The following is a 12,895-nucleotide window of genomic DNA, read 5'->3' as shown; positions in this document are numbered from 1 at the left end:
TGATTATTGATACTGCCAAAGAAACATCGGCCAAAATTGAAATCGAACTACATAAGATTGAAGACAATTTTTAAAAAAACAGCTTCCTCTAGAAACTTACAAAAAAAGACTTGAAGAAATTGAAAAAGAAATGAAAGAATTCAAATCTACAAATACCAATGAGCGAATTCAACGCATGAAAAAAGATCTGGCGCGCTTTACACATGAGAAAGCCTTCCCCTATGTGCAAGCTGACTATGTCAATAAATCGTTACAAACAAGTGGACCCACAAGACAAAACAGACGAGTAAGGTTTCGCAACACATCCTACAGCACAAGTCATGATAGTAGTGACCCTGATGATTCAGGAGAAGGCACATCCTCTGGTAACAAAGCAACTACTAAAAGGGGCAGAGGTCAATCTACAAGACGGCAAAGTAGTGGAGGAAGGAGGCAAAATCAGGGTCGTTTTTTATACCAGGGTCAGAACAGAAACAATTGGGACGACGGTTCGAGACAAACCAGAAGCGGGAATCGCTTTTGATCAACCTGTCGAATTATTTACCTACAACTACGGAACAACAAGTGCTTAATAAAGGCCTAGGTTATGTTATAACGAAAGAGCATGACCCGTTCGAATTTCAGATCGAATTCAAAAAGTTGATGAGAAAAATCCATTTGAAAGAATGTTTTTCTTCTCCTGATGACACCATCGAAGAGGGCCCCAGTAATTGTACATGGCTACGGAATCCATCAACGTTTTACCCCCCCTCCCAAAGTTTTTCTCCTGAATCGCTAGTATTTGAAAAGAAAGTCATTGCTGAGGTCACTGCCCTTGAAGCTAAGCACCGTAGGACCTTTCACAACTTATCCAATCAGGAACGCAAAGCTCTTGATTCCCTATCTTCTAATCCATCGATCATCATAAAGAAGGCGGACAAAGGTGGAGGGATTGTTATTCTCAACCGCACCGATTATATTGATGAATGTGAAAGACAATTGAGCAACATCTCCTACTACCACTTTCCTACTCATGACCCCACACCTGAACTCCAACTTCTTGTTGCTGACAAAGTGGGTAAAGCGAAAGACCGTGAATGGATCTCTAAACAGGAAGCAGACTTCCTTGTTAATAAGAAACCCAGCATTCCCACATTTTACACCCTTCCTAAGGTTCACAAAACTCTCCTGAACCCCCCCTGGCCGCCCTATTGTAGCAGGTATTGATTCTGTTTTAGAACCACTCTCTACTTTTGGGGACCACTACTTGAAAATATATGTACAAAAAATGCAATCCTATTTAAAAGATTCCAGAGATGTTATTAACTGCTATGAAAATCTCGAGTTTGACCCTTCATCCAACCTACTTATAGGTTTGGATATTGTTTCCCTATACACCAACATACCGCAGCAGGCGTCACTTGATACTATAGAAGAAATATTACTTACCCGAGAAGATAATGACCCAGTACCCACCTCATTTATCCTCTGGTGTGTAGAACTCGCTTTGAAACGTAACTACTTCGAGTTCAATGGAAAATTTTATCAACAAATTGAAGGCACAGCTATGGGGGCCACCATGGCTCCTAGCGTGGCAAACCTTTATGTTGAAACGTTCGAGAAATCACATATTTACAACATCAGCAATCCTTTCAATAACAATATTACTAAATGGAGTCGCTACATTGACGATATCCTGGTAGTGTGGAAGGGTTCACAGGATGACGCCAACAATTTCTTCACCTGGCTAAATGGTCTTAACCCCCATCTACAATTCACGATGACTTCTAGTAATGAGTCCACTAACTTTCTGGATTTAACCGCCTACCCCCTTAATGGGGTCTTAAAAATAAAACCTTATCATAAACCAACTGATAAGAACTCCCTCCTGGATTACTCTAGCCACCATATTAAACATCTACGCGACAATCTCCCCTTTGGACAATTTCTCCGTCTCAAGAGGAATAGTTTGGATAAAGAAACCTATGAAGTTGAGGCTTCCGCACTCAGTAAGAAGCTCAGACAGAGAGGCTATCCTAAAAAGTTAATAAGAAAATCAGCCAAAAGGGCATTTAACAATAATCGAGAGGCTTTGTTGGAACCCAAGCTTAAGAAACCTAAAGAGGATCGCATTGTCTGTGTGAACACTTTTACGGACCAGAGTTTTGAAATTACCAACATCATAAAGAAAAACTGGAAAATCTTCAGAACCGCAACTCAATCGATTCCTATGCCTATATTCGCCTATAAAAGAAGTACCACCATTGGCAATATAGTTAGTAATAGTAAATTGAAATTGGTCAATATTTCGGAACCCAAATTAACCTCGCTTTGGGGTCTTCTAGAAGCCACGGGACACTATCCTTGTGGCTCATGTGGCGTTTGCAAACTAACTGCGAGAACTAAAGAAGTTGATGTTGGCCTTTCAAAACCCTGGACCCAAAAGAATCTAACTAATTGCAACACTGACTTTGTTGTATACATGATTACCTGTAGAAGTGGATTGCACTATGTCGGTAAGACTATCAGAAAAGTAAAAACCCGCATAATGGAACATCGGAGCTGTCTGAAGAACAGAACTGAGAATGCTCCACTTGTGAAACACTTCAACCTTTTCAAACACAAATATGAAGATTTTACCTGGACGGTTCTACTGGTTTTGAAAGGATCAAATAACACAGCACGTGAAAAGAAACTGTTGAAAATGGAACAAAAGATGATTTTCACCTTACACAGTGATGTTACTGGACTCAACGAGTCGATTGATTGGCACAATATATAGCGGCCTTGTAAATATCTGTGTATTCATTGCTACAATTTAATTGCCAATTTTTTGATGTTAATGTTGGCAATTCTACACTGTAACTCTAAGGTTTAGATTTCTTGTTCCTTTAGTTTTTCCACATAACTCTTGCCCCTATTGATGTTCTTAGACTCCCTCGAGTCTTTGTTGTTCCACCAACTGATTAAGGCACTTTTTACAGACTTGGCGTTGGCTGTACCTCTACCTCCGTCACTTTCTTTCTCTTCCACTCCCTTGAAAGATGGCCGCCGGGTTTCACACACTCACGGCACTCTTCTTAAGAGACACAAACATAATAGTAGGACTAACTCGTGGTTCCCTTGACAACTAACCTGCATCGGCCGCATCGCGCTGCTTGTGGATACTCTGTTTAGATCCTCGAAGGCGAGACACCTTCTTGCCGCTTACTCCCCCGCACTGGGTAAGTCACTTTGCTGATTGACGATCAGCATTTTGCTGCTCTCTCATCGATTCTTCTCCAGCGACTGTTGTTGCGATTCGATCGTATTTCTCCTAACCTGATTGCACTACTTTGTTGTATTTACTGTATCTACAGTGCGGATAGCTGGGATTTGCCCCTGATGACATCCCTATGGTCTTACCAAGGTAGGATGCCTCTGGGCATTGATGGGGTTATGGGCACACCCGACCATTATCACGATCACGGCTCTCACTGCAGGGTTTCCCTGCCCCGTGTTGTTGTTCGCTCAACTTGTTAGTAAAACACCGGTTCCATGCTTCTCCTCCTGTTGCACCTTGACATAGTGGTATGTTATCTCTAATATGCCGTGTCCGGGTGTCCTTACACCGTCTGGACTTTGACACTACCTACATTGTTGTGTAGCACGTCCCACTTATCCACCGCCGTTTTGTATATGGCCCCTTTTTGCATGTGGGAATCACCAGTGATGGTTCCTCCTTCCAACGTTGACACGCTTTCACTCTTATCCGCATATTGGGGGTCTTCTTCCACACTGTTCGCTGTTGTGTTTTCTGTACTACTAGGCTATGTAATAGCTGATACATTGGCTATTATCCCCTTTTCTTTTTTAGGGCCGTGATTTTGACCACCCTATACCTACTAATGCTAGTAGAGAGCCCCCACAGGCACACTATAAGGTAACTATGTCCCTTTATAAGTTGCCCAGTTCATGTTCTGAACCTTCCAAAGTATATAACTATTTAATAGTTAACCTTTGATGTTTGCTGTTTTTATTTCTTGCACGTGCTATGCTACTGTAGTGGCATTATTGTTTTCCATCCCAATTGTCAAATAGGCTATACTGTAATGTACTTCCTCCTGATGAATGTTCCACACCTTGCTCTCTAGGAACAGAAACATGTCGAGACATATCTCTGAACTTTAAACAGAGAGTATAATTTATGACACATTTATCCATACTTGGATGGGTACCTTGCTATTTAGGTTGAAAAGTACCCTTAGTGGTCGTATTGTTGCTATAACACTACTTTCAACTGGCCTTCAGAGCCTGTTACGTATTCCCTATTGCTGCTTTCTACATGGGACTTGACAATGTCTGTATTTCTGACCTATTTATTTAATTGATGTTTTAATCTTGACGGACTGTTGATTATTAAAATTTGATATTGGCTTTTTTAACCTTCCTTGGTCCCTCCTAATGTTTTACTGAGAGTGTTTACACCACACACCTCTAGTACCTGCTTCATAACTTTGTCTCCCTATACTCCTATCACTATCCTCCCAGATATAGACAAAGTATACACTGCTAATTGTGATTAGACAGTAGTATACCGGGTTTCCTCTCCTTGTAAGTAATCCAGGTGGTCACAACACGGCCATCGCTATTGGATCCAGTTCCTGGGAGTGGACCAGTGTGGTAGGATCACCTGGATGGGGGGTCTTCGGAGAGTGGAAGTTGGACACCTAACAGTTAGACGCGGTATCCCCTTCCTTATGGCACCTTTTCCCCATCCTACCAGATAGGATATCTAGAAACTCAACCCCACCCCCTTTTCTGACACAAACACCTTCTCACAGATAGTTAATTGTGCGCGACAACGAACTAACACCAGAGCCGTATACCTGACAAGTCCCAACACAAGGGTCAGGCAGAGTCAGGCAATTACTGATAGTACATACGCCTGACTCCCATTACACTTCCCCACATGGATAAAAGGTGGAGCATGAAAGCACACTCTGAGCAAGGCCCAACGCACGTGGAAGCAGCTATACTGAGACAGCACTTCAAACCGAAGAAAAAGGATGCGAGATCGGATAGGACGACAAGGAGTGAATTCGTCTTGCCCTTTTCAACCAAGAACTAAGACTTTCAAGAAGCCTCAAGGAAAAGAAACAGAAAACTGGGAATTGTAGCTGATGAATGGTGTAGCGTGTGTCATTGGTACACAGGGCCAGGGCGGGGAGAAGCGATTGCCACTGTGGTACCGTCCTTCAATTCGACAGCAAAGCCAACGAGTTCAGCACAGCTTATAAACTGGAAAAACTGATAGCAGACCGGACTGTTATGCTCAAGGTTGAAAGTGGCAACATTGTATGAAGAACGAGAACTTCAATATAATTACTAGGATTGGTACCAGATACAGAGTGGTCTGGCGCAGTGTGGGTGCTCAATAAAAGGTCTCAGTTTGGTGCCCCCACCCCTTTGAGCTGGGAAGAATTGTTGAACTGTAAAATCAAAGTGGTCCTGCGGCGGGTTACGTTGAATCCAGTGCACACTTGAAAGTCTTCAAATTGTCTGTAAACTGAAGTTGGTATGAGCCCGGCTGAGGGAGACTAATTGTAGAGAAGTTTGTCTGAGCAAAGAAGAGGGGGATCCTGGGTGAACAATACCTGAGAAGGTTGTTGTAGCAAATGTGAACCCGACTTGAGGGATGTCTACAAACTGAAGTTGGTCTGAAACCGACTGAGGAAGGCTAACGGTGAAAGACAGATCAGAGCCTTGCTGAGGGGGATCCTGGGTGAAGAGTAAATTGCCCTACGTGAATATTGCGAAAGGAACTTTTCTTTACTGTTTATGGGACATTAGCTCTTCTAAGTCAAGAGACTTTGCACTCTAGAGACTTGGGCATGGAAGGCCCCGATGTTGGTGAAAGGAACTGTGACCTTGTGCCGGAGGAGCCCTGGAGTGTGTTGTGCTCAAGTGACTACGTGGGGAAGGGAGGCTCCGGGCCAACACATCCTCACTTACTATTTTGTGAACACTTTTCTTTTTGTGAACATTATCCCACACTATTTTGTAGCAAACTGGTAAGGATTGGCAATAGTTGTGTATGAACAGGTGTCTGTCTTACTTTGATACCATGCCTTCGTTACTTACTAATTTTGTTTCATGTATGGATCTGAGTGAGAAAAAGAGAAAGACAGTGAGAGAAAGGAGTAAGACCAGAAGTTAGGATGGGCGCTTCAGAGAAAGGAGTGAGATCAGGAGGGTTAGGAGGGAGTGGGTGGAGACTGGTGGGTAAGAGGCACATTTAGGAGGAGAGTGTAGACAGGTGATAAGACCAGGAGTAGGGAAGGAGAGTAGAGAGGAAGAGTTAGAGGAGGTGTAAGATCAGGAGGGAGGTAAAAAGTGGAGACAGAAGAAGTGAGAAGCAATAAGAGCAGGAAAAGGAAGGAGAATAGAGATGTGTACTGAGAGTTGGAATGAGAGGTAGAGGTTGGGTAGAGATGAATATCAGGAGAGAGCGAGGATAGGGAGTGGGAGACTGTCACCAGAGGAAGGGTACAACAAGAACATCGGGCTATGCCAGTTTTTCTAACCCAGGAACCCCTGAGAGGGATAGAGATAGGTCTACAACCTTTAGGGCTTCCAAGATTATGATCCGTAAAGACAAGAAGGGTATCTTGGCAACAGTAAACACAATTTGTATCAAGCCTTTTGGGAGTAAGGATCCTGGGTTAGGGTGGTGAAATCCCACTTCAAGGTTATGGCAAGTGTACAGGGACCACATCTAGACTCAGAAATCGCCATGTGACTTATTGACAAGGTTGTCATACATTTCCAATTCTTGTTGTAACAAAGTTTAGTAGGAGGGGGCTCTTGTTGAAGTGAGAATGTCAAGATGAGGGAAGCTGGGTTGTGATGGAAGATTTGGTCCATTTGCATGGTCAGCCGATCGAATGTCCAAAGAAAGACAGGAACCATTTGACACACATAATGAAGGTCTGGGAAACAGTACTGTTTGGCATAGGCTGTAGCCACAAGTATCATCTGGCATGGTTGTTGAACTCTGGTGAGCACTCGAGGGATTCAAAGGCACAGGAGAAAAAGTATAGACGAAACAGATGTATACACTGGAATTAGAAGGCTTTTCGCATACTGCACAGCCAATAGTACCTTCTGGCAAGCTTTTGGTATTAACCAGCGTGGTAAAGAGTTTTAAAGACATCAACTTGATTCTCCTATAATTTCCACTAGAGAGGTCTCTGCAGAGACTGTCCCCCTTGATGTTGTGGACATCTAGAAAGGGAAAGCTAAGTAACATCCAATCAGTGCCCACATCAAAGAAAGTAAACTCTGGCTTTATGGTGGTGGCTTATGTAAACATCCGGACTACCCTTTTCCAAAGCGAAGGCAAGGATGATTTTAGGGCACAGTTGACCATTCAAGGTTCCAGGACAATGATGGTTCAGATTTCATTTTAAGCCGCACAAGACCCCTTGGTATGTATGGTCCCTAGGCAAGTGCCAAACCTTTCATGGAAATTCCCATTTTTATTGTTGCCTTGAAGTCCGGATCTAGAAGCTCCCAAAATCATGTTTTGTTTGGCCTTCCACTAAGAGAAGCTTTTGTGGTGTTAAGCAGATCCGGTCATCAGACACACCCAAGAAATGCATTGGTATGGCATGTAGTTCTTCTTGTAGTGGCCCAACGCGCAACCTGAAGTTCTGGATGAGAGGGATGCATAACAAAATCATGCCCAACAGAGTTTGTAGAAACAAACTGATTGATGTCGCATTTTTATAAGTAAGGTGTAGACTACTTCATGGAAGGGCCATAACTGAGGAGCTAATGTCGACAGTGGCCCTAAGAACACTAGCCACAGTTAGACAAAGAGGATTTAATGTAATTTATGTAGGATCTTCATAAGATTAGCATATCCTTTGTTAGTTGGATGAAATGCTGCGCTTGCTGTTTCGAGGGGGCATAAAACGGCCAGTCCATGTAAGGGTATAAGCGATTGCCTGAGCTCTGAAGATGGGCCACCACAGGGTCCGTAATTTGGAATTTATCTTTGGGATCAGTTGGTATTTATGACCCCATATAACCAAAAATGAATTTTATGCAAATGTGGTTGAAAGGTATGTGTCAAAACACATCAACCGGGTCCAGGGAGGCCAAGAAATGTCTTCCCTACAGCACTAGACATTTCTGCAAGGTCCCCATATGGAAATACTGGTTTCTAAGAAATGTGTTTGGGAAGCAGAGATCCAGGCTGGGCCTCTACCCACCCAATTTCTTGCAGATCTGGAAATACCTGAAAATATACCTTGATTTATGTATGACCGCAGGACTTTTTCTATTGACAATTAGCACAAGAGGGAAAGAATTCCCCTTTCCAGATGTTGAGATGAGTTAGCAGAGTGAGCATCCAACGGTCTGACATCAAGCCTCGTCAATGTTAGGCTCATTGAGATGGACACAAATCCCCAAGCCCCTCCCCTACTGGCGTGCTATCGTAATCAGGTGGCTCAGTATGAAATTCATACAGGTTTTGCTGTCTGTCGCTTAGACTGGGAGGATCCAATGAATCTGGTGGTGCCACTACAGTTGTGGGACCAGGCATTGTAGTGCTGCCCAGTACTGTATTATGAACCTCTATAGCAGTGGGAACGGTTTAAAGATAACAAACCTCCAACTGAATCAAAGCATCTCCCTCTAGAGTCCGGAAGGGAATGGAATGGCTGCTGCTTTTGGAGTGAGTCTAATCACTGGGTTCTCTCGAAAAAGTGTGCCCGTCGTTAAAGATTGCACTTTTTTGCCGAAAACATCATCATCATCATACAGCATGATTAAGACTTTCACCTAGATATCATGTCTGAATTAGGTTAGCTACATTAAACAGTTGCCAAAATCCCTTATGAGCTATGTCTACAGTCACGGAAATAGCATGGCCAGATGCGGCTTCTCCTCCATGCAACTTTGTCATAGCCTCTTCCCTTTCATCATCAGGAAGGTTGTATCCTACACATTACTCCTTGTGTAAAGCAGGATGCGGGACTCATCGAGCTCCCATGCTGTGAGTGAAGGAGTGTGCCATGGCAGAAGTTGAGAAAGAGACCGGACAAGTGAAGAGATGGATGACCGGTTGCTGCTACATATTCTACCTCTTTAGATGATCACTAAGATTTGCTTTAACAATAAACAGCCTTACACTGAAGATAGTGTCTGAGGGTCATCATTGTGTGCATCCATGAATACAATTATTTCACAAAGGTGGGATAAGTATCCAGCATAGCAGGTCCTTCGAGAAAGTGACGTTGTGGTGCTGAGACGCAATGGCTTGTTCAAATGTGCAATGGAAGAAATTACCTTCATGTGTTGCGGTGCAGATCTAAGGAAAAATAAAACTAGAAAAAGACATGTATTTACACAAATGTGCATGGATCGCGGCATACCACCCACAGGGATTCCCGTTGGATAAAAACAATTATGGCATGCTAATGTAATGATGAGATGAGGTTTACATATGCATAAACAATGCTGCCTTGGAGTCAGAAAAGAATACAATGGCTTGGTTTAAGTTGTACTAAGAAAGGACAATTGGAGTACACTGGAGTTAAGTCAAAGCAACAAACAGCTGATGAAAGATAGGTCCCAGGAGCAAACTGGCTATACTTGATAATAATGTGTGTTTACAGGAAGAATTGTTTACTTTAAACATACCGATATTATCAGATTATTGTAGCACATACTTATGAATGTGGCATTAAGCCCCCGTTCCAAGGGCTTGAATGTGGGGTAACGGCCAACAGCCCAAGCGAAGCCAGGGTGCTAATGTACCTTATTGAATCTGGTTCCAGGTGTGTGACAGGCTGTACTGAGGAACATGCATGTATGTAAAGCACGTCAAGTAGCTTCTACATATAGTGGTATTCAAATATGCAAGACACATTATGAAGGGTCTGCATATGCTCACATAGGTGTGTACAATGCATTTCAGGTAGTAACTGTGCACTGTAGCACACAAGGCATGGTAAGTAGTGGCTATGTGTGTGCATGAAGACATACATGGCACGTTACGTAGTGCCAGTACAAGGGATGTGATGGAGTGTGTGTATAGATGCACTCTTAAGCACGTTAAATAGTGCCTATAATATGATCACACACTTATGAAAGTGAAAGGATAGGTGGGGTTGGTGCCTCAGCCTCTAGATTTACATTTCCACTAGATCATAGGAGTTCTAGTTAGGTCATGTTTAAGAGTGAAGGGTGTATAGTATATTATGGAGCATTCTGTCATGCAATTTCTTTTAAATGGTATAAGAGGGAAGGCTGTGTTATATCCTACACCACCCTACTTGAGCAAAGTAGGCTGGTGCTTACATGGAACCCTCAGGCTGGTACTGAACGAGTGCTCTATCAGAGGAGTTGAGAGCGACCTGACAAGTGAGGATATGGATGGCAGGGGGCTGCTAAATATTCTACCCGTTTAGATGACCACTGAGATTTGCTTTAATGCATTAAAAGCCTTACTTTGAACATACGGTGTCCGAGCCATCACTGTGTGCATCCTTGAGTACAACACTACATATGTTTAATACATAACTAACTCGATTAGGATTACTCTGAATCTAGTGCTGTATACATTTAAACTGTTGCAAACAGGATTTAAATGAATTCACATTTGTATGCACTACTCACAGATGTGATGTATAGATTATAAAAGTTAAAATTGAAATATCGCATTTCTTGTCTCTAAAAAAAGAAGAAGAAAAAAAAAGAGGACATTTGACACTAATCGATGGGTACTTTGCTCTTGTTACAAAGATACAATGGACCCTTTTTCTTTCTGTGAGGTTTCGAAAATTAACATGGACATGTGGTCCATGGAATAAGAATCTGCATTGATTCATTTTTTTATCTATTCCTTTTCTCCACAGCGGTAAAATTAAGTGTCCAAGTGTTATTTTGGTATTAAGAACATTAGATTTCAAAAACAGCATTGAAACAGCTAATTGTATTCTCTCAGGACAGGCAGAGCAACACATATGACAGCACTCAAGGGTTGTGACGATTTTTTATAACAAGCCTAATTTTGGCACACGAGGCTCACAGTAAGTACTAATATTAATTACTCATTTGTTTTGGCATATGCGTTAGAATTTATGTTATCAAATGACTCAAATGCAGTAAGAGAAGTAAGCATTTTGGCTAAGATTTGCTTTCAGAATGAAGAAAAGCAATGATCACAAATTTGAACAGTGCAAGTATTTGCTCGAGCTACCAAGGATATATTAGCTTCCGCCCCTTTTTAAGATCTGGTTTATGGATGTTCGGGAAGTAATAGTTAGAAGATCCTCGGGATCTACTAACGCATCCAAAAGAAAGATTGCTTTAGACTGGGGATCAGCTCTAGGACGCAGGCAGATTGCAGCTGGAGTGACATGAACTCTTCTGGGTAGTTTTGAGATTAACCTGATTTTAAGATTTTCCAGAGCATATCGAGGTAAACCAACAGCTGCATCCATTAATACATCTGCAAGGGGATAAAGGAATGTATCAAAGTGATCCTATGCTGGAAGGAGAATAGTGGTGGCACTTTTTTTAAAAAGCTTTAAGTTGGCAAAAGGAACAAGTTACTTACCTGTAACTGTTCTCCAGCATGGGTCTGGCATGGATTCACATGCTCATGAACATTCCCTGTCGTCAGGCTGGGAATCCTCAGTAAATAAAAAAATCAGTTTCAGTTTCTGAACTGTCTTTCTACTAGTAACCAATCACTGATCTCTGGGTCATACTGCCCCCAGCCAATGACTGCCTTCTACCTAAGCCCCTCCTCTGGCAGCCATCTTCAGATTTGATAGCACGTTAAGTGGCAGTAGGACCAAGAGAAGAGCCGCAAAGGGGTAGGAGGGAGGGTTCGAATGTGAGAACAACAATTACAGGTAAGTAACTTGTTCCTTCTCCAGCATGGGGTCTGGCATGGATTCACATGCTCATGAATACAAGAATACATAGCAGTACACACATGCCCAACCACAGGAGGTGGCAAGGCTCAACATTAAGCATTTCAACAACTCATCATTAAGCATCTCTTACCTCCTCACCAGGCTCACCTTCAGGCGAACAGGTTGCGCAGCATTGCCTGGCCGACTCTGGACTCCTCAGTGGAATCCCGGTCGATGCAGTAGAATCTCGTGAAGGTGGGCGTCAACCTCCACGTAGCAGCCCTGCAGATGTCCAGCAGGGGCACACCAGAGAGGAAGGCCGTGGTAGCAGCGATCGCTCTGGTTGAATGGGCTCTCAAACGGCCGGGCAACAGTCGGTTTGCCAACCGGTGACAGTGCATGATGCAGCCAGAGAGCCATCTGGAAATGGAAGCCTTCAAGAGGGCCTTCCCTTGGTTCACAGGTCCAAAGTTCACAAACAGCTGTGATGTCTTCCGAAAACTCGTTGTGCGGTCCAAGTAGAACTTCAGCGGTCTAGCCACATCCAGCGAGTGCAAAGTCCTCTCAGCCGGCGACGAAGGCAATGGGAATTAAACGGGTAACACCAAGGGCTCGTTGAGATGGAAGTCCGATGGCACCTTGGGTATGAAGGAGGGGTGCGTCCTCAGCACCACCCTCATCTCGTGGAATGTCAGGTATGGAGGTTTACAGGAGAGGGCCTGGATCTCTCCCACTCGTTGTGCGGAGGTGATGGATACAAGAAACGCTGTCTTCCACGACAGGAACTTCAACGGTGCCGAATGCAGTGGCTCGAACGGCGGCCCCATGAGCCTGGTCAGCACTACGTTGAGTTCCCTCGCCGGGGCTGGGGCCTTCACCGGCGGGAACGATTGGAACAGTCCTTTCATGAACTCCTTCACCAGGCGATGAGACCATAGAGATGACCGCCCCAGAGTTCTGGTGTAGCGGGAGATAGCCGCCAGACGGATCTTGATGGA

The 12,895-nt window shown here is 43.5% G+C and overlaps 1 protein-coding gene across 2 annotated transcripts in view; it reads right to left on the bottom strand.

The window, feature by feature from the left end:
• The window catches only part of TTLL11 (tubulin tyrosine ligase like 11), a 1,410,454-nt gene that overhangs the window by 953,985 nt on the left and 443,574 nt on the right, over positions 1 to 12,895 (bottom strand). The window lies entirely within an intron of this gene.

Source organism: Ambystoma mexicanum, chromosome 8 (assembly GCF_040938575.1).
Source record: "Ambystoma mexicanum isolate Mex_15411 chromosome 8, UKY_AmexF1_1, whole genome shotgun sequence".
Lineage (NCBI taxonomy): Eukaryota > Metazoa > Chordata > Amphibia > Caudata > Ambystomatidae > Ambystoma > Ambystoma mexicanum.
This window is presented reverse-complemented; position numbering and strand designations above follow the sequence as displayed.